Source organism: Lepus europaeus, chromosome 11, assembly GCF_033115175.1.
Source record: "Lepus europaeus isolate LE1 chromosome 11, mLepTim1.pri, whole genome shotgun sequence".
Taxonomy (NCBI): Eukaryota; Metazoa; Chordata; class Mammalia; order Lagomorpha; family Leporidae; genus Lepus; species Lepus europaeus.
Window position 1 is genome coordinate 77,118,997 of NC_084837.1, and position 24,362 is coordinate 77,143,358.

Genomic DNA, 24,362 nt, shown 5'->3' on the forward strand with positions numbered 1-24,362 from the left:
GGAGGGGGAAAAAATCATCATAAACTCTTAGCTGATTGATGTTAAAAATTTTCTTCAAGAGGATACTTTTTTAAAAAACTCAGGGTTTTCCAGTGGGGAGGACCTGTCATTAGGATTTGTATGTCTAATTGCTGAGCCTCCATTGGTGCTTGGGATAGAGAGGGTTCATATTTTTCTAATTTTTGTGTGTGTTGCCTCAAAGGTCAGTTTCTTTTAGAGATCTTTACAGGCCATTTGATCATCACTTGAGTGAAGATTTTGACTAGATGAACTTAATTGCCCATTTCTATGATTTCAAAATTGGAGTTTGAAAAGTGGCTAATCTTAATCACTGTCCTGTTTATTATAAATTAATGTTGGAGTACACTGAAGTTGGAGACAAATACTTCATGAAAACTGGCTAAAGTCTGAAATAAATTATTTCGTAACCTAAAAAAAATGTGGAGCAGTTGAGACTTGAACCATCAGTCATTTGGAATGCTGGCATTGCAGGTGGCAATGGCGGCTTAAGCCTCTGTGCCACAACACCAGCTCCAATGTGAGTACATTTAAAATTAACTGTTTATGATGATGTTTAATTATAAAATTATGCGTTTTTAGGGTAAAAATAAATATTACTTAAAAAAATTCCCCTACTATACTTCTCAAAGTAATAATAAGACAAACACAAACAGTATTTCATAAGGGAAGACAATTCTCCTGAATATATAGATAGAGATAGATAGATATAGATAGATAGATCTCCAATATACAAAAAGACTTGGAATTAAAGAAGATTATTTTATTTTAGGAACAGGTGTTGAGTACAATAATTAAGATGCCTGTAGGCCGGCGCCGTGGCTCACTAGGCTAATCCTCCGCCTGTGGCGCTGGCACCCCGGGGTTCTAGACCCGGTCAGGGCGCCGGATCCTGTCCCGGTTGTTCCTCTTCCAGTCCAGCTCTCTGCTGTGGCCCAGGAGTGCAGTGGAGGATGGCCCAACATGGGAGACCAGGAGGAAGCACCTGGCTCCTGGCTTTGGATCGGCGCAACGCGCTGGCCATAGTGGGCACTTGGGGGGTGAACCAACGGAAAAAGGAAGACCTGTCTCTCTGTCTCTCACTGTCTAACTTAAAAAAAAAAAGATGCCTGCATCCCACATCAGAATGCCCAGGTTTGACTGGGGGCTCCAAGCCCTGACTCCAGCTTCCTGCTAATACAGACAAGACTGGGTGCGTTCATTGTGGTAAGGCTGTAGACAGCTTTCTGCTAATACAAATCCTAGGAGACAGAGGTGATGAGTCAAGTAACTAACGGGCTTCCTTCCACCAAGGAGGGAGACATGAATACACTTCTCATCTACAGGTTCTAGCCCTGGCTCAGCCCTGGCCCTGCCCTGGCTATTGCAGCCATTTGGGAAGGGAACCAGTAGGTGGGAGGTATCTTCCTGTCTCTTTGCCTCTCAAATAAAAAAACGTTAAAAGCAGTAATTTTACAGTGAATTCAAGCATCAAAAATATAAAAATAAAACACAAACTTTATGAAACTCTCTGGAGTAATATTCTTGTATATTGTTAAAAATGATAAATATATTATACTGTTTAATATTCAAAGGTATTAAAAGGCTATCCTACTATATAAAATTATCATTTCCATTTGTTTTCCCAAAATTAAAACCACAAGAAGAAAAATTTCTAGAACTTAGAAAAGTTCTGTGCTTTCTAGAAAAAGGTAGGAAGACTAATAGCATAGTCTTGACAACAGGATTATCCTACATAACTGGTCTTTTAGATAGACTGTCTTAACTGACTATCACAAAATTTTATAAAGGTTTATGTTACTGATATTTCACAAGCTGCTCTACAAGAGTATTAGGAGAATTTCCAGTCCACACAAAGGTGACCCAAGAAACAAGAGCTTATGGCTATTAGTACGAAAAGTACAGGGTATCAGTACATGTGCCTTTGTCAGGACAATTAAGTCCATCTTCTTATAAGAAACTTTATTTTTTTGTTAGATTTATTTATCTGAAAGGCAGAGTTACAGGGAGGCAGAGAGAGAGAGACAGACATCCACTGGTTCACTCCCCAAATGGTTACAACAGCCAGAGCTGGGCTGATCCAAAGCCAGGAGCCAGGAGCCAGGAGCTTCTTCTGGATCTCCCATGAGGGTGCAGGGCCCAAGTACTTGGGCCACCTTCCACTGCTTTCCTAGGCCACATCAGAGAGCTGGATTGGAAGTGGAGCAGCCAGGACTTGAACCGGTTGCCCATATAAGATGCTTGCATTGCAGGTGGTGGCTTTACCCCACCACGCCACAGGGCCAGCCCCAAAAACATAAAAAACATGTTTTCAAGTATTTTATAAAACAATTATTAGAAAACACATACACACAGTTGGATTTGTGATGCAAACGAGTTCCGAAATTTAGCAATGAATTCTAAGATTCAAAAGCCTGGTTTATGAAACTGGAGATCATTCAGTTAAGTGAACTAGCCAAGGACGGGACAAATACCACATGTTTTCCCTCATATGCAAAAGCTTAAAAGCTCAATTTGAACACACAATAGTAATTACTAGAAGCTGGGATGGGAGTGGGTACAGGGTTGGAGGGAGGCTGGAGAACGGGTATCAATTATAGTTAGTTAGAAGGAGTAAGTTCCTATCATTACTCAGGATGCTGCGGTGACTACAGTTCACAGTAACCAGTATGTATTTTCAGAGCAAAAAGAACAGAGGCATTTGAGGTTTCCAATCATAAAGTAACAACACAGCAAGGTATTAATTTGACTGTTGGTACAGATTGCATACCTATCCTGAAATGTCACACCATACACATGCACAACTATGGTTAACTAAAAAATGTTTAAGGCTTTAAAAACCAAATAAATAGAAAAAGAGATTTTGGTTTAGGTCAACAGCTACCTAATTGGAATCCGCCCACACCATCCTCAGGGAGCTAAACGAGCAGCCATTTCTCACGGAAAGCTGCTTTTGATGAGGGTTGTGAGTACAGGTGGAAAATTGATCCTTCTTCCACAATGCAAACAACCACTCCATCAACATGTCATGGGTAATTCTCTGGAACGGTGACTTTTAGAAAACAAACTTTTTTTTTTAAAAAAAGAATTAATTAATTAACTAACATTTATTTTTAAAAGATTTATTTATTTCTTTGAAAGTTAGAGTTACACAGAGGAGAGGCAAAGAGAGACAGAGTGGTCTTCCATCCGATGGTTCACTCCTCAGATGGCCACAACGGCCGGAGCTGCACCAATCCAAAGCCAGGAGCCAGGAGCTTCCTCCAGGTCTCTCACGTGCGTGCAGGGGCCCAAGGACTTGAGCCATCTTCCACTGCTGTCCCAGGTCACAGCAGAGAGCTGGACTGGAAGAGGAGCAGCTGGGACTAGAACCGGAGCCCACATGGGATGCCAGTGCTTCAGGTCAGGGTGTTAACCCACTGCATCACAGCACCGGCCCCTGCTGCTTTCTTTCCTTTTTTTTTTTTTTTTTTAAAGATGTTTTATTTATTTATTAATTTGAGAGGCAGAGTTGCAGATACACAGAGAGAAAGACAGAGAGGTCTTCCTGGTTCACTGGTTCACTCCTCACATGGCTACAATGGCCACTGCTGGGCTGATCCAAAGCCAGGAGCTAGAAGCTTCCTCCAGGTCTTGCAAGTGGGTACAAGGGCCCAAACACTTGGGCCATCCCCTCCATCTCCTTCCCAGGCCATAGCAGAGAGCAGGATCATAAGAGGAGCAGCTGGGAGACAAACTGGCCCCCACATGGGATGCCAGCGCTGCAGGTAGAGGCTCAGTCTACAATACCATAGCACTGGCCCCCATTTGCTGCTTTCCAACGTCCATCAGCAGGATGCTTGATGGGATACAGAGCAGTCGGGGCTTGGTGTCACCAGCAGCTGCTTAACCTGTAGTGCCACAAAGCTGGCCTCTGAAACGGTTACTTTTTGTGTGCCCTAAAATGGAACCTTAAAATTTTCCCCTCTTGGTCTCTGAAAAATGACCTGCTTACACTAAAAAATTTTTCTTTGAGAGAGAGAGATCAAGAGAGAGAGAGAGATCTAGCTTCCATCCACTGGTTCACTCCCTAAATGGCAGCAATGGCTGGTCACAGGTGGGCCAATCTGAAGCCAGGAGCTTCCTCTGGGTCTCCTGCACGTGGGTGCAGGGGCCCAAGCTCTTGGGTCATCCTCTGTTGCTTTCCCAGGCACAGTAGCAGGGAGCTGTATTGGAACTGGAGGAGCTGGGACTAGAACCAGTGCCCACATGGGATGCCAGCACTACAGGCAGTGACTTTATCCACTAGGCCACAGCATTGGCCTCCACTAAATCTTAAACCCAAAATTAAGCTTTTTTGTTATGGTTGGTCAGACTGAAACAGCTTAAGTATCCCTCCATGAATGCACCCATGAGCCAGCACCTGGCTACTGCTGACTCAGAACAGACTCAAGTGACTCCCAGGGGAAGAGGAGCAGCTCTCCAGATGCCCATTTGGAAATTAGCCAAGCATCAGGGAGGTCCTTCTCACGGTCGGTGACCTGAGGTCAGGAAAAGGTAAACCACCAAACAGGAAAACCAAGTCCACTGGGAGTACTAGATCCTTTCTAACCAAACAAGAAAAGTAAAATGAGAACGAGGATAATTTTGGAAAATAGTTTTAAAAATATTTACTCATGAGGATGGTGCTGTGGTGCAGCAGGTTAAAGCACCAGCCTACAGCATTGGCATCCCATGTGGCCAGTGGAATGAATTCCGGCTGCTCCACTTCCTATCTAGTTCCCTGCTAATGTGTTTGGGAAAGCAGTAGAAGATGGCCCAAGTCCTTTTGCCCCTGCACCCACATGGGAGACCTGGAAGAAGCTCCTGGCTCCCGACTCTGGATTGGCCCAGTTCTGGCTGTTGCGGCCATTTGGGGAGTGAACCAGCAGATGGAAGACCTCTTTCTCTCTGTCTCTACCTCTCTCTGTACCTCTGTCTTTCAAATAAATAAAATAAATCTTTAAAAAAATCTTTACTTATTTATTTGATAGGCAGTACTAGGGCTACCGCCCACTGCCTTCACAGCACATGAGCAGGAAGCTCTACCAGAAGCAGAGCAGCCAGAACTTGAACTCAAACTGCAACTCTGATTTGGGATGCAGTGTTGCAAGTGCTGACTTAACCTGCCATGCCACAGTGGAGGCCCCTTTGGAAAATATTTTCATAGCAAGAAATACAAGTACAGGAGGTACTATTTGGAAAAAATATAAAAGAGAAAATCCATTCACACTTGTTCACATATGATCTACCCTTTCTGCCCTACAAAGAGTCTATTTTAAAAATAAAAAGTGCTATTTTAGCTGTGAGCAATGGGCTGCATAGATTCACTACATGCTCCTCCTCTGTAGATTAAAAAACTTGAATCTAGTCACTATATTATTTTAGTTTGTTAATCTAGAGACCTGGAACAACCTGGTATATTTTCTTTTTCAAAAATGTTTATTTATTTGAAAGGCAGAGTGACAGAAAAGAAGAAGAGATGGAGAGGGAGAGAAAGAGAAGGAGGGTAACTTCCACCCACTAGTACACTCTCCAAATTCCCACAACAGCCAAGGGTGGGCGAGGCCAAAGCCAGGAGCCTAGAACTCAATCCAGGTCTCCCATGTGGGCGGCAGGGCCCCAACCACTTGAGCCATCATCTGTTGCCTCCCAGGCAGTGCATTAGCAAGAAACTGGATGAAGGCAGAAGCAGGCCTTGAACCCAGGCATTCAGATATGGGGTGCAGGCATCATCAAGCAGCAGCTATCTCTGCTGCACTACAATGTCCACCCCTGGTTTATTCTCATTTAAGATAGGACCAAGGGACCAAAGTCTTCAAAAAATATTTCAATGAGCATTATCAGACAATAAAGGTAATCAGCTAAGAAAGAAAACACAGAACAGCTACACAATTAACAGAATTAAGGTCCAGAGTAACAAAGTACAGGTGAATGCATAAGGAATGAACCTCAGCGTACGCTGCACCATCTGACAACTTCACAGTTCTGCAAGGACGCTCCAGTGCTTAGAGCCACGGCAGAGAGCAGAGGAGACACCATGAAAACACCAGAGGGATCCGGTGTCCCCAAGGCCTGTTCCAGCCCTTTTTAGGTTCAGCACTGCCACGTCCGTGGTGCCTGGTTCCACGAGACTCAGCAGACTTAGGCGATGTGGTTTCAGGAAAACAGCAGAGTCAGGAAGGGCAGCCACAAAGAACAGTGCAGGCCTTCTCAAAACCCAGCAAGAAGAACGAGAAAGGCTTGGGTGGGGAGCTGGTTCCACTTTCTTCAAAACTCAACACAGGGGGGACATAAAGTCACTCCTCAATTCCTAATGATCCTGGGGTGATGGTCCAGCAGGCAATATTTGAATTGAATTAAACTTGCTTAAAGATTTAGCAACATACAGCGATGAAGAATCAGGAAAGAAATCTCAGATTAATTTAATACAAACTTTACCCTAAACATTGGGATTCACGATGGTTCAGCTCTGGAGCGTCAGCTTACATTAAAGTCATCACAGTCCGCAGCCAAGTGAATGAATCTTTTCTTTATTAGGGCGCCAATCTTGGGTCAAAAAGGATCCCCCTTCTGACAAACTGCTATGGCAATGCCTGTATCTTTTCCCCAACTGGCTCTAGGACCTCCTTATCCTGCCTCCTTTCAGATTCATCCTCATCACCAGCTCTTCGGGTTCCACTACTGTTCATGATAGCAGGTGTCCGAACCACAAGCCTCACTGGCCAAAAAGGAGTTCGTAAGTATCAAACATTTCTCAAGTGCCTACCAAAATCAGACATTGTATAAGAGACTGAAGGATTAGGAAGACACAATTCTTGCTTTTCATTTTAATCTGGCAAAAGAGATGGACAGATGATGTTACTACATTCACTTGAGCAAGTTTCTTGCTTTTCTAAGCCCTTTTACTTTTATTTAGCATATGGAGATACAATATAATAGGATCTCTCTTTTATGGACCTTAAGAGTATTACAAGAAATCACTGTAAGTCCTGTAAGCACATTTCCTATAATTAGTAAACACACAATAGTATTACTGTTCTTATTATGTGAGCATTGTTGCCTGGAAGAACAGGAAAGGTAGTACTGAGAATGGAGTGCACTTCACAAATAAAGGAATCATCTTTGTGAAAGATACTCATTCAAATAAGCTAAGTCTAGAGTCTAGAATATCTACAAACTAGCAATTAGTTAATTCTAAAGCTGAGATCTACTCTGTCCTCACTAATATCTCCTGGTGCATAGAAGGTGAAGGTTCCCAAGCATCTGACTTGGGTACATGATTTAAAGAGTGGTGTTTTGTGTGTATGGTCATTATTAATACTTATTGTTTTGGCAACCGAGTCATGTGGTGTATAATCCTCTTGGTGGCAGACCCACCTTCACCCACGTCTCTCATATTAATCTAATAATCTCGCATCTGCTGACAAACAGCTCTGATGATGATGAATGCTTTGCAAAACAACTTAATAAATTCCTTCACTAATGGAGGAACAGTAAATTGTTCCAATAAAGGACTACTTCTAGAAACAGCAAACAGATGGACACAGAAATGAAGTCATTCTGGTGATTATATCCCATTTTTACAATGAGGTTTTTTTTTTGCCAGTGTCTACACCCAGAACAAAAACAATGAAGACTAGTGAAATGAGCTTTCTGTAATGAGGAAATCTTTTCAAGTTGTATTCATCAAGAACCTAATTCCATTCTAAATGCTATGATTTAACAACAGTATATTAACTTCGTGCAACATATTAAGTAACCCACTGAAATTTTTAATATACCCGCTTTTCCTTGCAACAGGTTCCTAAACAGCCCCCCCCCCCCACTCCAGTGTTTTACACGAACTCTCGCATTCCTGTTTTCTCTCACTAGGTGGCACTTGTGTGCCTGTGAGAAGACTGATGTCCCCACTCATCCAAAGATCAAAGTAGGAGACATTCAGATACCTAATGAATGAGCAAATCAAAATGGCTATGCACGAAATATGGCTATTGCTAAGTTTCACTGAATGAAAAGCTTGATGAAATGCAAAGCAGTAAAAAAGAAGAAGGGTTGCTTTGGACCACTGTGCATTAAAGCATACTATACAAGGGGTCTTCAAAAAGTTCAAGTCAAATGCATATTAAGAAAAAGCTTTGCATGGATATAAAAAATTTGCACCAAAAACTTATTTTTAACTCAATTTCCATGACATTTTTAAAGTACTTTTGCATTTCACATGAACTCTAAAAAACCCTGAGAACTTGGGTACTGATTTCGCCACCCATCCTGTACACAGGATGCTGAGCCAAATGGAAGGCGCCTTTCCTACTGAATCAGCACTGCTAGGAAACAGGGCGACAGCAGATCACGACGGTTAAGGGCTGAGATGCTGAACTCTGACTGGACTCCAATTCTAGCTTGGCCATCACTGTGTAACCTGGGGAGATTATCTTCTCTGTCTGTACTTGGGTTACTGAACCTCTGACAGGTTCAAGTGATAATTGTAAGTGCTTAAAACCATGCTTCAGTGTAACAGTAGTAATATATTGATAAAAAAAATAATAAAATTACTATTAGCAACCCATGACTCCTAACACCTGCTAACTCCCACGCAGAGGAGCAGAGTGGTACAGTAATTGAAGGATGATTCTTGGCCGTGGCTCACTTGGCTAATCCTCCGCCTGCGGTGCCAGCACCCCAGGTTCTAGTCCCGGTTGTGGCGCTGGATTCTGTCCTGGTTGCTCCTCTTCCAGTCCAGCTCTCTGCTGTGGCCTGGAAAGGCAGTGGAGGATGGCCCAAGTGCTTGGGCCCTGCACCTGCATGGGAGACCAGGAGGAAGCACCTGGCTCTTGGCTTTGGATCGGCACAGGGCGCCGGCCGTGGTGGCCATTTGGGGGGTGAAACAATGGAAGGAAGACCTTTCTCTCTGTCTCTCTCACTGTCTAACTCTGCCTGTCAAAAAAAAAAAAAAAAAAAAAAAAGGATGATTCTAGAGGCAGATTCCTGGGATTTGAATCAAGATTCTTTATCTGCAGTTGGGAGCTCCATGCAAAATGTTTCAAAAGATGTCTGGCACTTGGTAGGAGGTCAGGGAGACATCTGGCTTGGGACTGGGGGATTTGGATTTTAATCTTGGATTGACCAGCGGTGTGGCGGTCAACATCAGTTTCCTCATCTGTAAGATTCAAAGTTCACAAACATCATTTGTGCTCAGTGCTGTTCAGAAAACAGTCTATTTGGGGAGCTAAGAAAAAAGTAAAAATAAGCAGAAAAGATGTGTTAAAACTCCAAGGGCAGTCACAAAAGACAAGGATTACTACTAATTTGGGGAGCTGAGAGGGATTTACGTAACAGATGGCATCTGAGCAGAATCTGACTCTAGAGCAAGCACAGGGAAGAAAAGCTCTACACCACGGGAAGAGGAGAAGCCAGGTCTGAAGACAAGAATCCACAAATCAGGAGACAGAATCAGGGAGGACTTCAGGTTTGCAACCGAAGAGGGTGCATGAGTGAGGATAGGTCAGTCTGGACACCGAACAGAGAAGGCTTGGGAAGCATGGCTTGGCGTTGTGGATTTCAATACACGCACACGGAAGGCAGCTGACTCCATGGGATTGCTGAGAGAAGGGATTAAGGAGTAGGAACGCTCCAGAGAGTTCTCTCTGAAACAGCCCAGGATACAGGCCCTAAGTAAGTAGGAGATCCTAATAAATTCATTCGAAGTAATCAGATACAGAAGAGGCGCAGACACTCTGCCTAGCAGCAAAGACACCAGTTTGGATTCCCACATCCTATGCTGGAGGAGTCCCTGGGCTCCATCCTCATGCTCTGGCTCCTGAGTATTCCTTCCTGCGAACGCAGACCTTGGGAAGCAGCACTGATGGCTCAAGTGACTGGGTTCCTGCAACTGCAGTGGGAGATATGAACTGTGTTCCCAGCTTCAGCCCCAGCCAGCGGCCCCTGAAGCCACGTGGGAGTGAAGCAGCCAGTGGGAGCTCTGTCTCTGCTTCCCAGATAAATAAAACTCAAAGACATGGTAGGATAAGAGCAGAATAATCATAGATATAAATATTAAGGAGTAAATTAATTTTACTTTAAGAAGAAAATACTTTAGAATTCCAATCCTGTTGGATTTTGACCTGTTTTGTCCTTTTACTTCTCTTTTAAATTTTTTTTTATTTGACAGAGTTATAGACAGTGAGAGAGAAAGAGAGGAAGGTCTTCCTTCCGTTGGTTCACTCCTCAAATGGCCGCCACGGCCAGCGCTGTGCCGATTCGAAGCCAGGAGCCAGGTGCTTCTTCCTGGTCTCCCATGCAGGTGCAAGCACCCAAGCACTTGGGCCATTCTCCACTGCCCTCCCGGGCCACAGCAGAGAGCTGGACTGGAAGAGGAGCAACTGGGACTAGAACCCGATGCCTATATAAGATGCCAGCGCCACAGGCAGAGGATTAACCAAGTGAGCCACCACAGTGCCGGCCCCATCCTTTTAAGATACAAAAGGTGGGGCTGTTTATGGCGTCAGCAATCACCCTAGGCTCTTGTCATGATTTGCAAGGCTATGGAAGCCTTTTGAGTTCGCCAACTCCGATGTTATTTAGACAAAGTCATAGTCAAAGTGGAAGTTCTCTCCTCCCTTCAGAGAAAGGTACCTCCTTCTTTGATGGCCCGTTCTTTCCACTGGGATCTCACTCGCAGAGATCTTTCATTTAGTTTTTTTGTTTGTTTGGTTTTTTGCCAGGGTGTCTTGGCTTTCCATGCCTAAAATACTCTCATAGGCTCTTCAGCCAGATCCGAATGCCTTAAGGGCTGATTCTGAGGCCAGAGTATGTCAATTGTTAAGTCAACAACAGGAGTCACTGTGCACTTACTCCCCATGTAGGATCTCTGTCCTTAATGTGTTGTACAATATGAATTAATGCTAGTACTAGTACTCAAACAGTACTTTACACTTCATGTTTCTGGGTAGGTGTAAATGGTTGAAATCTTAATATATACTAAATTGATCTTCTGTATATAAAGTTAATTGAAAATGAATCCTGATGTGAATGGGATGGGAGAGGGAGTGGGAGATGGGATGGTTGCGGGTGGGAGGGAAGTTATGGGGGGGGGAAGCCCTTGTAATCCATAAGCTGTACTTTGGAAATTTATATTTATTAAATAAAAGTTAAAAACAAAAGGTGGGGCTGCCGCCTGAGACACCTGCAAATGCAGGTGCTGGCTTGAGTCTCAGTTTCTTCACTTCCGAGCCAGCTCCCAGCTCATGGCCTGGGAAAGCAGCAGATGGCCCGAGTGTGTGGGAGACCTGGAAGAAGCTCTGGGCTCGCTCCTGGCTTTGACGTGCCACAGACCCCAGCTGTTGTGGCCATCTGGGAGTGAACCAGCAGATGGAAGTCCTCTCTCTCCCTCTCTCTCGGTTAACTCTTTGAAGTAATAAATAAAATAAATCTCAAAGAATACAAACGGTTGGGACCGGTGCCGTGGCTCACTTGGTTAATCCTCCACCTGCAGCGCCAGCATCCCATATGGGCACCGGGTTCTAGTTCCGGTTGCTCCTCTTCCAGTCCAGCTCTCTGCTCTGGCCCAGGAAGGCAGTGGAGGATGGCCCAAGTGCTTGGGCCCTGCACCCGCATGGGAGACCAGGAAGAAGCTCCTAGCTCCTGGCTTTGGATCGGCGCAGCGCTGGCCATGGTGACCATTTGGGGAGTAAACCAATGGAAGGAAGACCTTTCTCTCTGTCTGTCTCTCTCACTGTCTATAACTCTACCTGTCAAATAACTAAAAATAAAAAAAGAGAGAGAGAAAAAAGAATACAAACAGTAAAAGCTAATAGACACACTTAGTATGAAGCTTCCACATCATACCTTCCCCTAAATATCATGTATCAGTAAGCACTCTCCGATTAGAGATAAACACAGACAGTAAAACTGATGGACATCAAATTGAAACTTGTAACAGTGAGACTAGCTTGCTTCCTGGAAAATGCACAGCAAAGAATTATTTACAAAGTACTGGGTTGTGGGCCAATAGGAAGAGATGATATTAGGGCCTGAAAAACAGGCCTTTGTTTCTTTCAGCTGCTACTTAAGGCTCCAGATGCCTTGAAAAAAGCCAGGCCGAAGCCAATAGGTCAGACTAGATAAAACTAAGACAAAAGCTAGCATGAGGAGCATGAGAAAATTTCTCCCTCACAGGAGTGAGTCCACCTGGGACGTCATTTCTGACATTCAAATCTGGTAGAGACTTAGAAGTTTTATTTCCTATCCTTATCACGGAAAATTTTCAGATGGTGAGACAATCTGCCTGAGACCAAAGGAAGATAAAGCAATCACCTCTAGTTCAGTATTGTGCCCTGTCACCTGTTCAATGCACAGACATGGCACATGTCAGAACGGCCCATAAAGTGCCAAAGGGAAAAAAACAAAACATGATCTTTAAAAATACTATGTTATCACTTTAAATTATTTACTTATGCTGCCATAGCAAAGCTTTGCTTATGTTAGCTCAAAGTGTCACCATTAAGATAGCTTCAAAGCAATAAAAACAACAACAAAACAGCCAAACTGGAATATCTCCGTGAAGGTAATCTGCTGCTACAGGGTCAGCAAATGTGAAATCTGAAGATGCTTAAGTAGGAAATGACCAGAGTGAGTAAAGAAGGTGAAACTCTGGAAAGATGAAACCTAGTGTCCAGACAAATGTCCACTTTTAATTTAATCTTTTGTGCTACAAGGTTTTGTGCAAGCTTTCTCAGGCCCTTTGTTTCTCTGCAGTCTGACTGCACAGTTCCTTGGTCTGGCTAGCAGGGTGCTGCACTGCCCCTAAGCCTGTCCCTTCACACAATGTCCCCTCCTACCTCCCCCCATAATTATTCGGAGAAGAGGCCAGCAGTACACACTGCTGTGACACCTGGGTCATGGCCTCTGACACGGGATCTGGGGCCAGTCCAAGTCTGGTCCGGCAGCAGAAGAACAGGAAAAATGCTAAGGGGGGATGGGTGGGAAAGAAACGCACGGTGAGGTGCTATGCTTGAACACGGTGTTTATTTAACAGTGTGATCTGCATTCAAGTTTTCCAAAGGTTGTGAGCCCACAATATTTCTCCATTCTAAACCATACCCAGATTAGGAAGAGCAGGTCTCTTTGAAGAGGGAATTCTTTAACAACTATCATCAAACACTGGAGCAAAGTTAATTCATGATGGTTAAAATAATGTTGACCTAAACGTGCTAGTAAGCTGACTGGAAAACAGATCCTTATCAGCAAGAATCTAAATTTTACTTGAAGCCTAAATTTTTAAAACAATTCACTCTCCTTTTGTTTATAAACTGAATTTCTGTAAGGAACTTAATTGCAAACATTTTCCACTGTGCATTATAAATTTTAAGGAGTTTTCCTTAATGATGACTATGTCAAAATGTTACAAATCCGTTCCGCAGTAACACAGGCTATTCAGCTGAGAGTAAAACAGAGTGGCAGATGTTGCCGGCCATCCTGCACTTCCTAACTTTCCTTATGTGTTCTGTGTACAGCTCTCATAGCGGCGGAGGATTTGCTGGAACCTGAAATGACTCAGGCTCTTTGTTCTGGCCCCCTGAAGGCCTTAAGACAAATAACACCTCTCCCTGCCAGTGAAAACATCCCCTTGCCTACTGAGGTTAGGATAATTGAGAAGTTCTTTGTATGAGACCCCGGAGAATCCATTCCCTATCAAAATAAGAACATCCTACTGATCAACCCTCTTTTTAAAACTTCTCCAAAATGACAACGATTGTTGGTAAAACCAGGAAGCATGAAGCACTCCCAACTATCTAGTGTACACTAACACTGTGATCATGTTTTCCTTTTTTGATCACATAATTCTATGTATCTGTGAAATTCTCAAGACTTCTTTTAAGTAGTTTTCATTTTTGATGAATTATTTCTTTAGACTGTTTGGATAAGGAATACTTAGGGTTGAAGCGTTCTACTTGAATATTGCTATGTGAGTGTAATTTATATGCAAACACTTAAAAACTAATCAAAAAAGTGAGAGTGAGGCTGTCACAAGGCTTTTGATCTTTTTTATGTTCTTTTCTCCTTCAGAGGCTTTTCCTTTTGTGAATCACAATGGAAGAAAGGCAACTCACCGGTCCAATTTCCTAAGATCAAGTTAATGGGAGTACACTTAGAGTTGATATTTCCTTTGGGAAGTGAATAGAAAAAAGAAGACTCTAGAACAGTGGCTTAACTGTCCCCAAATTTAAGATGGTTATATATGAAAAAAACTAAGACGGTCCTGTTAGAAATCAGGTATGTGTGCAGTTTCCCAGGACAATTAAAAGGGGGAAAAATACATCAAGTTTACTTATGGTTGTTACAAAAGAAGTAAATTCTTGATTATGTTGACAGTTGTATCAAGAACAATCCTTACTCTAAAACCATCCAAAGTAAAATAGCAGACTTCTGTACTTGGCTTAGCATTTGTTTAAGTAGCTACTCTATCTGCCAACACACATACACGGTCTGTCTCACATACATCATTGCCTTACAAACAATATTTTTATAGACTGACAGAGAGCGCCTATTCATGACAACCAAACTTCCCCTGAAGCTATGAAATAAATTTCCTTCCAGGACTAACATTTCTCCATTTCACTGTCATGGGCTCACCATGCCATTTTGACCCTTTTGTGAAGCAACACAAAAATACCATCCATCATCTCCTGAACCACAGCGACTCGGTCAGAGGTGCACAGTTTCATTGCAAAAACATCTGTAGTTTGATAAGTACCCCTCCAAATCTCAACCCTTGGCATGGAAAAGCCTGCGTACAAAACGCAAAGGCCGCAGGTAGACAGCTTGAAGCCAATCTGCAATTTCTTTTCAAGTGGGAAATGCAGGCTGGCAAAACATCAGCCTCATCAATCACAAGGATAAAACCGTGATTGTTTATTTATTTATGTCTCCTTTGAAACTCCCAAGCAGCACTATGTTCCAACAACTTACTTAAACTTACCTACAGGCAGCACTCTGAAATCAATTTCAGTGTTGGTAGATAAGACAATTCTGAGAGTTCTTTGACAGAAACAGGTACAAGGTATTAACATATCACCTGGCGATAGTCTACTCAAGTTCCATATTAACCTCAAATCTTTCAAGTACTGAAAGATGCTAAAGATGTGTAGGGTACTGGAAGGCATTCAATATATCTTACAATAGCTTTTTAATATGTAGGATAGAGAATCTCAAATAATTTGAACATATAGTATGTATCAAAAATGTTTTATGATAAATATTCTATAAACCTAAAGTGTCTGATATTTAACCTGAAATATACTATAAATATCAGCTTGTAAATATTTAATGGGTAAAACAGATATCCAGTTGTTTAAGGGAATAATTTCAGGTCAGAGTATATTTGTAATCTGTATTATCCATCCTGCTCCAGTTTTTAATTCTTCAAATGGGCTTTAACTGGAAGGGCTACTGAGCTATATTAAAAAGAAAGTTATTTCCTGTGTCTCAATTTCTCAAGTAAATATTATAATGTATGACAATTGATACAATTTTTAAAGACACAAGAATGTGTATGGAAGAGATCACTTTAGAAGTGCTATTTTTAAACATGCATAATTAGTATATGACCATTCTCTAACTCTGATGTAGTGAATAATGATTAAAAACACAGTAATTTTTAACTTGTTAGAATTTTCAACATTTTGATATATTTGCTTTATTTCCTGTGTGTGTGTGTGTGTCTGTACAAATATAGGTACACACACATACTTTTTCTTTTGTTGAATCATCATAGCATTTCACATTACATCTAAATACTTGGACAAGCTTCTCCTGAGAACAGGGATATTCCACATAACTGTCAAATCTTTAATGTACTTAGTAAATTCAACGACGACACAATTTTATCCAATATATAGTTTGTATTTAAACTTCTAAAACTGTCCCAGTAATGTTCTTTATCCCACCAGGGGCCAAATTGTGGATACATACTCCTCCTCTTACTTTTTTCATCTAGAAAGACCCCTGCCATGTCTTTATCTTTCAGAAGATGGCATAATTGGAGAGTTCAGTCCACTTGCTTCGTAAAACATCTCAGTCTAGATTTATCTGATTGTTCCTCATTATCAGACCCAGTCTGAACATTTTTGAATACTCCGTAGGTTAAATCACAACTTTATGTATTTTTATGAAGGAATGTATTTTTCTTTTAAAAAAATATGGATTTGCTTATTGCTGATTGAGGAGGAATATGGTTTCAAGAATTTTCCTAATTCCCTAACAGTGAAATTTATCTTAGTGGACAACTTTATCTTTAATTGTATTAACTTATCTACCTATACAAATTTACTGATCACTTGTTTGACACTGAATACAATAAAAAGACAACAACATCGATATGTTTTTTGACATCCGGATATCTGGCAATATTTCTAGAAAGATCTGGAACCTCTGGTGTAAACAAAAACAAAATTTTCATTCTCCCCCCTTTTTAAAAAGTCCTGTTAAGTTGCACTAGAGGGCCAGTTGGTAAAATGCACAACACCTGAGAGTACAGCACACCAAGAATCAGGACTATCCCATGTGTACAACTCAGTCAACACTGGAGAAAAAAATAACATGAATAAAACAAGCACTCTATTTTTTCAGAATGGACTGGTACTCAGAAAATAGGCCTTTGTTTGAAGTTTTCCAAGGCTTTAAATGCAATTTCTAGAGTTTTGAGAGGTCAGAATTCAGGCCCATCTGCTATGATCGTTCTTCTGAGGAAAAAGGACAGTTTCAGAAAAGGTGAAGTGGAACTGTTCAAGTAGGAGAAACATACTAAAAATAATCTTGGCCATCCAGCTGGGGAGTAGTGAAAAGTGTCAAGAAAGTATTCTGCTTCCTCCACTCATGTCTCTAGGTCACCCAAAACCTTTAACCTAATAAATGATTCTAGAAATCACAGGAATCCTTTTCCTTATTATCTTAAGTCATTGTCAATTGTAATTTTTTTTTTTCTTTTTTGGACAGGCAGAGTGGACAGTGAGAGAGAGAGAGAGACAGAGAGAAAGGTCTTCCTTTTGCCATTGGTTCACCCTCCAATGGCCTCCGCGGCTGGTGCACTGCGGCCCGCGCACCACGCTGAATCGAAGGCAGGAGCCAGGTGCTTCTCCTGGTCTCCCATGGGGTGCAGGGCCCAAGGACTTGGGCCATCCTCCACTGCACTCCCGGGCCATAGCAGAGAGCTGGCCTGGAAGAGGGGCAACTGGGACAGAATCGGAGCGCCCCGACCGGGACTAGAACCCAGTGTGCCAGCGCCGCAAGGCGGAGGATTAGCCTGTTGAGCTGCGGCGTCGGCCAATTGTAATTTTTAATACATAGATTCATAAAGAATCTGCAACAACTTCAGTAGAAAAGAGTTTTTCTGGAAGTACCACATCTTGGGAAATTAAAAAAAAATTATTATAATCATTAAAATATTCCCGGGGCCGGCTCTGTGGCACAGCGGGTTAATGCCCTGGCCTGAAAGGCCGGCATCCCATATGGGCACTGGTTCTAGTCCTAGCTGCTCCACTTCCATTCCAGCTCTCTGCTATGGCCTGGGAAAGCAGTGGAAGATGGCCCAAGTCCTTGGGCCCCTGCACCCACGTGGGAGACCCAGAAGAAGCTCCTGGCTCCTGGCTTTTGATCGGCGCAGCTCTAGCCATTGCAGCCATCTGGGGAGTGAACCATCGGATGGAAGACCTCTCTCTCTCTCTGTGTAACTCTGACTTTCAAATAAATAAAAATAGATCTTTAATTTAAAAAAATTTAAAAAAAATAAGATAAAATATTCCTTGTCCAACAGCTGACAGTATCTATTGTTTACTTTGGTTGTGAGTAGTGTATGGCTAAAATTTATCAGGCATTTCTGGCAACTGTACAGGATGTTATGGCATGTAATAAGTAAGGCACAATTCTAGCATCACAATTTCTAGATTTTGCATCTTCTGTTTATCTCTATTTCAATTTCTTGAACTATATATATTCAATTAAAATTAAAAACACTGGCTAAATATATGATTATGGAAAATTTATTAAAATCAGACAAATAAAAAATAAAAATTAAATGCCTTTGATACCAGTACCCAGCAATTATTATTTTTATATAATATAAAAATATAATTATACTTTTTCATTCCCTTTTTTATCCATACACACACATATTATTTGTTTTTGTATTTTATAAGCTACTTTTAAGTAACTACTGTGAACAATTCATGTCATTAATATTTTTCTAAAACATCCCTTTCAAAGTCCACAGTTATTTAAATTCTATGAATGTGCTATAGTTTATGTTATGAAATCTCTGTAGCTTACTGGGATTTTTTTCCAGCTCTCCTCAATTATAAATTACCCTCGGCAGTACAATGAACATTTTTGTGGTTAAATGTTTGAGCATGTTCATCATTATTCTCTTATGACAGGTTTCATTAATGGCCTTTCTGGGTAAGTAAGCTTATTCTAAGTCCTCTTCCTTTTCGTTGGTATTGCCCAATTATCCCTAGAAAAGCTGTTTTTCAATTTACACTCTCACCTTTAGTATATGAAGGTTAACCTCTAAAACCTTAACACTGGGTCTTATCTGACCTTTTTTTAAATTTTTTTTAATTTTGTGTTTTATATTGAGTTACTTCAAATCTTTCTTAAAATGAAAGTCCATCTATAAATTTAAAATCATGAACTCCAGCCAGACATATTAAGGTATTTCAAAGTTTATTTGATATGAAATTGTTTGCAATTCATGCATAGTTTTCTTATAATATACTTTTTTTTTTTTTTTGACAGATAGACAGTGAGAGAGACAGAGAAAGGTCTTCCTTCCATTGGTTCACTCCCCAAATGTCCGCTACGGTTGGCGCTGCGCCAATCCGAAGCCAGGAGCCAGGTGCTTCTTCCTGGTCTCCCATGAGGGTGCAGGGGCCCAAGCACTTGGGCCATCCTCCACTGCCCTCCTGGGCCACAGCAGAGAGCTGGACTGGAAGAGGAGCAACCGGGACTAGAACCCAGCACCCATATGGGATGCTGGCACCACAGGCAGAGGATTAACCTAGTGTGCCACCGTGCCAGCCCCTGTAATATACATTTTCCATGAACTTTTTAGATGACCTTTGTATTTACTCAATCTAATAAGGAAGCTGTATAAACTGATAATCAGGTAAAATGTCTGCCTGTTGTCTGCACAGGTTTCGTTAAGTTATTAACATCTTGGTAAGTGAAAAAGCTAAGATGCCACCATAACATACAGTGGAAACAACTGCTGTGGTTTCCATCAGCAATCGATGTAAATGTCAGTGGGGTCTGCTACTGTAGCTAATTCAAGAGTATCCACTTACAGTAGTCTTTATTTTCTGGGATGGTATGGAAAGTCAAGATTTTTTTTTTTTTTTTTTTTTTGACAGGCAGAGTGGACAGTGAGAGAGAGAGATAGAGAGAAAGGGCTTCCTTTTTGCCGTTGGTTCACCCTCCAATGGCCGCCGCGGTAGGCGCGCTGCGGCCGGCGCACCGCGCTGATCCGATGGCAGGAGCCAGGTGCTTCTCCTGGTCTCCCATGGGGTGCAGGGCCCAAGCACTTGGGCCATCCTCCACTGCACTCCCTGGCCACAGCAGAGAGCTGGCCTGTAAGAGGGGCAACCGGGACAGGATCGGTGCCCTACCGGGACTAGAACCCGGTGTGCCGGCGCCGCAAGGCGGAGGATTAGCCTATTGAGCCGCGGTGCCGGCCGGAAAGTCAAGATTTTAAACATCTCAAAATGGAATAGGAAAATTTCAACAAATTGTGTCAAGATTATGTTAGAGAAGTCTTATGGGATTCTAACTTTTCCAACTCAACTGATAAATCAAGTTGTATAGACAAGAAGATGTACCAGTATTTAGTGTAGTTTGATGATTATTCTATGACTATGGTTCACACATGCCTTCTTTAATTCTTTCATTGTCCCAACAGTATCTTCCATCTAGTTATTCCCATCAATTTTCAGAACTCAAGTCAGTATCAACTTCTCAGGGAAGCTACCTTGATCTCCACCCTCAAACTATACAGTGTCCACTGCTATTTAGCCCCTTAACTCCCTGTGTTTTTCTATCACAGCACTTACTAAAGCTGGTAATTATAAATTATGTGATTTGATTAATGTCTATTTCTTTCTCTAGACTGTAAAACTTCTTAGAAATATTTCAACATTTTAGAACAATGGTCTCTACATTTTTTATTTCACCTTCCATTAATTTTTTTCTAGCATGCATACTCATCATTTATACCTCTGTTTATTTATAATACATTCAGGTGTAACCAGCCCACTATGCACATTATGAAACAAGCATACAAATATATTTTTAAAGCCTAGGAAAAAAAAATTTTTCCTCCAGAGATGGCCTGTCTTGTAGCTTTCTCTCTACTCCATGGAGTGTGTCATTAGCACAAAAGCTTAAAATTTCATTCGCATTAAGTTTTTCCAAGAACAAAGTTTAAGCTGAAAACAAAACAAAGAACCCAAGCGTAATTACTGCTGTACAGCAAAGCTTTTTTTCTATCCAGCCAGAAGTTTCTTTCATGTGCTAATGGTGGCACTTAGAAAACCTCCTTTCCTTTAACTCACTTGGATCTTCAAGGACCTCACACATTTAAGGATTCTTTACATTCGCCAGAAACGTTGAGAGCGCTCTGAAGGCTGACCTGCAGTATGATTAATGGATAGTATTGATTTAATTTCCTACACGAGTTCTTCCTTCTCTAAGGAGACATTGCTTGTAATTCACGCCAAGCTTACTTACAGCCCCTTAAAAATAGGAGAAATGAAAACTGTACTGAAGTTTTCCCTTCATTTGTAAAAATTCCATTTGAGTGTTTTGGCCCGTAAAGCAGTCAAGAACTTATGAGCAATAGCCAGGAAGTTTTCATTAGAGGTTTTGTTAGCACAGACACTAAGGAAGCAGAAAATAAAACTATAAAGCTGGTTTAATAAATTTCAAGCTATAAATGCAAAATGCTGTAGAAAATAACAGGATTGTTTTTTTAGAAAAGAAATGCGTAAGTAGCTAAAATATTTAGTACAAGGCTATTATAGATAATTATTAAACAGATCTGAGCATCATTAGATAGCAAGTTGTAAGAATTCCTCCAGATGTCTCAACGAAATGTTTTGCTGGAAACATACAGTGGAGCTAATTCTGTTCTTGAGTGCCTAAACGAAGAAAAACAATTTCTTGTAGATAAACAAATGGTGATCACCATTCCCTGTCACCCTTCCCTATCTTCTTGTAGTCTCCATTTTCACCAACTATGCAGATAATTCCAACAGCAGTGCAGATATTTCAAAATTTACTTGGCGGGAATCAACAGGAGGGGCAATTTTCTGAGAGCAAGAGACAGAAGGATGCTATATGCCCAGGGCATCCCTGATTCTTTCTCATGATCGGATCTCCCCTCCCCAAGCTAGAAACACATCACAACTGGTATTTCACGTCCTAGACTGGCAAAATAAAACAGAGACACTTGAAATAATGCAACTGCCTCATCCTTCTTACTTTCTCCAGCTCCACAGGGGCCTTACTTTATTTAGGGTTCTTTTCAGGCAGCCTGTGAAGAGAGGCTCTGCAAGTACTGTAAATCTTCACCCAGTGCTAAGGGTCAAAGGGTTATCTGTGTTATGTGGTTTTAGGGTAGAGGATTTTCTTTACCCTTTCTTTTTTCTGAAGCAAGAGGACAAAACGTATGCATATGCATCACAGCAAGCTAATTCAGGCACTAAAAAAGTTCTTCTACAGATGTACTGCCTTCTCAAGAAAACAACAAGTATCAACTTTTCAGTCTTTCTACAAAGAGAAACCAGATGCAACCAGGCCCCCTCCCCACACCATTGTCTGCTCAAGACTTGCCACACAGCTGCCAAAACAGTAAAACAACTTCAAACCTACAAAAGTGATGGCCATTTAAGGCAAACACGCCCATTTTGCTCTTAGAAAAAAATACTTTGCTTTACTCTTAAAAAAAAAAAAAGTATGTGTATTTTTGTTCACACCTTATACCTTATTTGATAACAAGACATGTTTTTCACAGAGCTTTCCATGTTTTACGGTGCACTGAAGGTGATGACTTCAAGATGAAGGATATTAGTCCAAGAAAAAACACCAAAATTATTTTCCAATTATTTTTGGCTTTGGTATTTTTTTTGAAAGTTGACTTAGTTCTCAAAGATGGTAAAAAAAAATGCTCAAGAAATACAGGCACATATTGCTTTCTTTCTTCCCTTTCTCCAAAATGATTTTTTTAAGGTATGAAAACTGCTATGTAAACCTCCCATAGGATACCCTTAATAAAATTCTCATGCAGTACAACGTTACAGCACACACACAAAATGGTATTTCTTCTTTCAGGAGGCACTGCCATTTTAATGTTGTAGGCAATCCTCTGAATTTAAGAGGCAGAAATGTGCATTATGATAGTTGTGCTACTGCATTCAATAGGATTACCAAAAAAGTTACAAAAAAGCTTTCATATGGTGAAGACTGTGAAACGCCTTCTGAGATTTACTAGGAAGATTCTATGCAGCATGCCGTCTATGGAAACGTCAAAAAGTTCATGGATAACGTAATTTTTTTAAAAAAAGATTTATTTATCCATTTGAAACACAGTTACATAGTGAGCAAGCGAGCGAGAGATCTTCCATCTGCTGGTTCTCTTGCGAAATGGCTGCAATGGCCAGGGCTGGGACAGGCTGAAGCCAGGAGCCAGGAGCTTCTTCAGGGTCTCGCTCATGGGTACAGGAGCCAAAGCACTTAGCTATCTTCTGGCTGCTTTCCCAGGTTACAATCAGGGAGCTGGAGCTGGACAGGAAGTGGAGCAGCCGGGACTAGAACTGGCACCCACACAGGATGCCATCGTCACAGGTGGCAGCTTTATCCACTATGCCGAGCCCCAGGAAGTGTAATTTTATAATAACTTTTGGTGCAAAAAACTTTTGAAATTCACCCATAGTTTTTTCATAACATGTATTTTCCATGAACTTTCTGAAATATTCGTAACATTCACTTATTTCCACCATAATATAGCAGCCTGATCCCCTCTACTTCTAAGAATTCCTCTGCCTTCAGAGGAAAGTAAGAGATGTTGAGAAAAGTTCGAAGTCACACCAAACCAAGGTAAACACAACCTTATCTCCATGGAAAGAATGGCCGTTTCTGGAGGTCGTTCCATCAAAAGTTAGCCATAAAATGAGGATATCTGAAGTGGCATATACTAAGAGAAATTCCAGTGAGCTTTGCTGGCTGTGCCCATCTTTCCCAAGAGTGATCTCACTGGCTGTGTTAGGATTATGGACTGGTTTCTTCCACTTGAGCCTCTGACACTATCTTTCTTACTTTCTTTTTTTTGTTTTTAAACTATAGTTACAACGCTGAGGTGTTTTTTTTTTTTTAAGATTTATTTATTTATTTGAAAGTCAGAGTTACACAGAGAAGGAGAGGCAGAGAGAGAGAGAGAGAGAGAGAGAGAGAGAGTGAGAGAGAGAGAGAGTCAGTCTTCCGTCTGCTTGGTTCACTCCCCAGATGAGCTCAACGGCTGGAGCTGTGCTGATCTGAAGCCAGGAGCCAGGAGCTTCCTCCAGGTCTCCCACACGCTGCAGGGGCCCAAAGACTTGAGCTATCCTCTACTGCTCTCCCAGGCCATAGCAGAGAGCTGGATTGGAAGTGCAGCAGCCTGGACTCCAACCTGTACCCATACGAGATGTCGGCAGGGAAGGTGGCAGCTTCACCAGCCACAGCGCTGGCCGGCCCCTCTGACACTTTCAGGTAGTGATGTAGGACCATCTCCCTACCAGGATTCTCCAACATTCCAAAACCAGAAAACCTCTTCAATTTCCCCATTCTTTTCCTGAAAGTTTCCCCATCTTATGCCTTAAATCAGATTATCTATATTTTTATAAGTTTCTACTTTCTAGTATGTGGCTGCACATGTGCAGAGGGAACCTAGAGCAGAGAACTCCACATCCTGCAACGTGGGCAAGTGCAGAAGGAAAAAAAAAAAAAAACCCTAACCATCAGAACCAAAGTACCCAGGGCAGTACCAAGACTCAGACACACCAGAGCCCTTTCAGAAGCAATTTCCATACAACACAGAAATCCGTAATTAAAAGTCCATTTTACTATTCTGACTGAATTCCAAGCTCCTCTGATCAGAATTTGCCTAGCTGGGAATTTCCACATACTTGTTTTCCCCTTATTTAATGCATAAAGCTTTCCCCACATCTGGAAAAGTGGACTGGGTCCTTTCTCTTCCCTCGTAACTGGCCAGTATCAAGTGTGAGGCTTGCCATGGACCAACG

The 24,362-nt window shown here is 41.7% G+C and overlaps 1 protein-coding gene across 1 annotated transcript in view; it reads right to left on the reverse strand.

Moving 5' to 3' along the window:
- Positions 1–24,362, reverse strand: part of PRTG (protogenin) — a 147,183-nt gene that overhangs the window by 21,348 nt on the left and 101,473 nt on the right. The window lies entirely within an intron of this gene.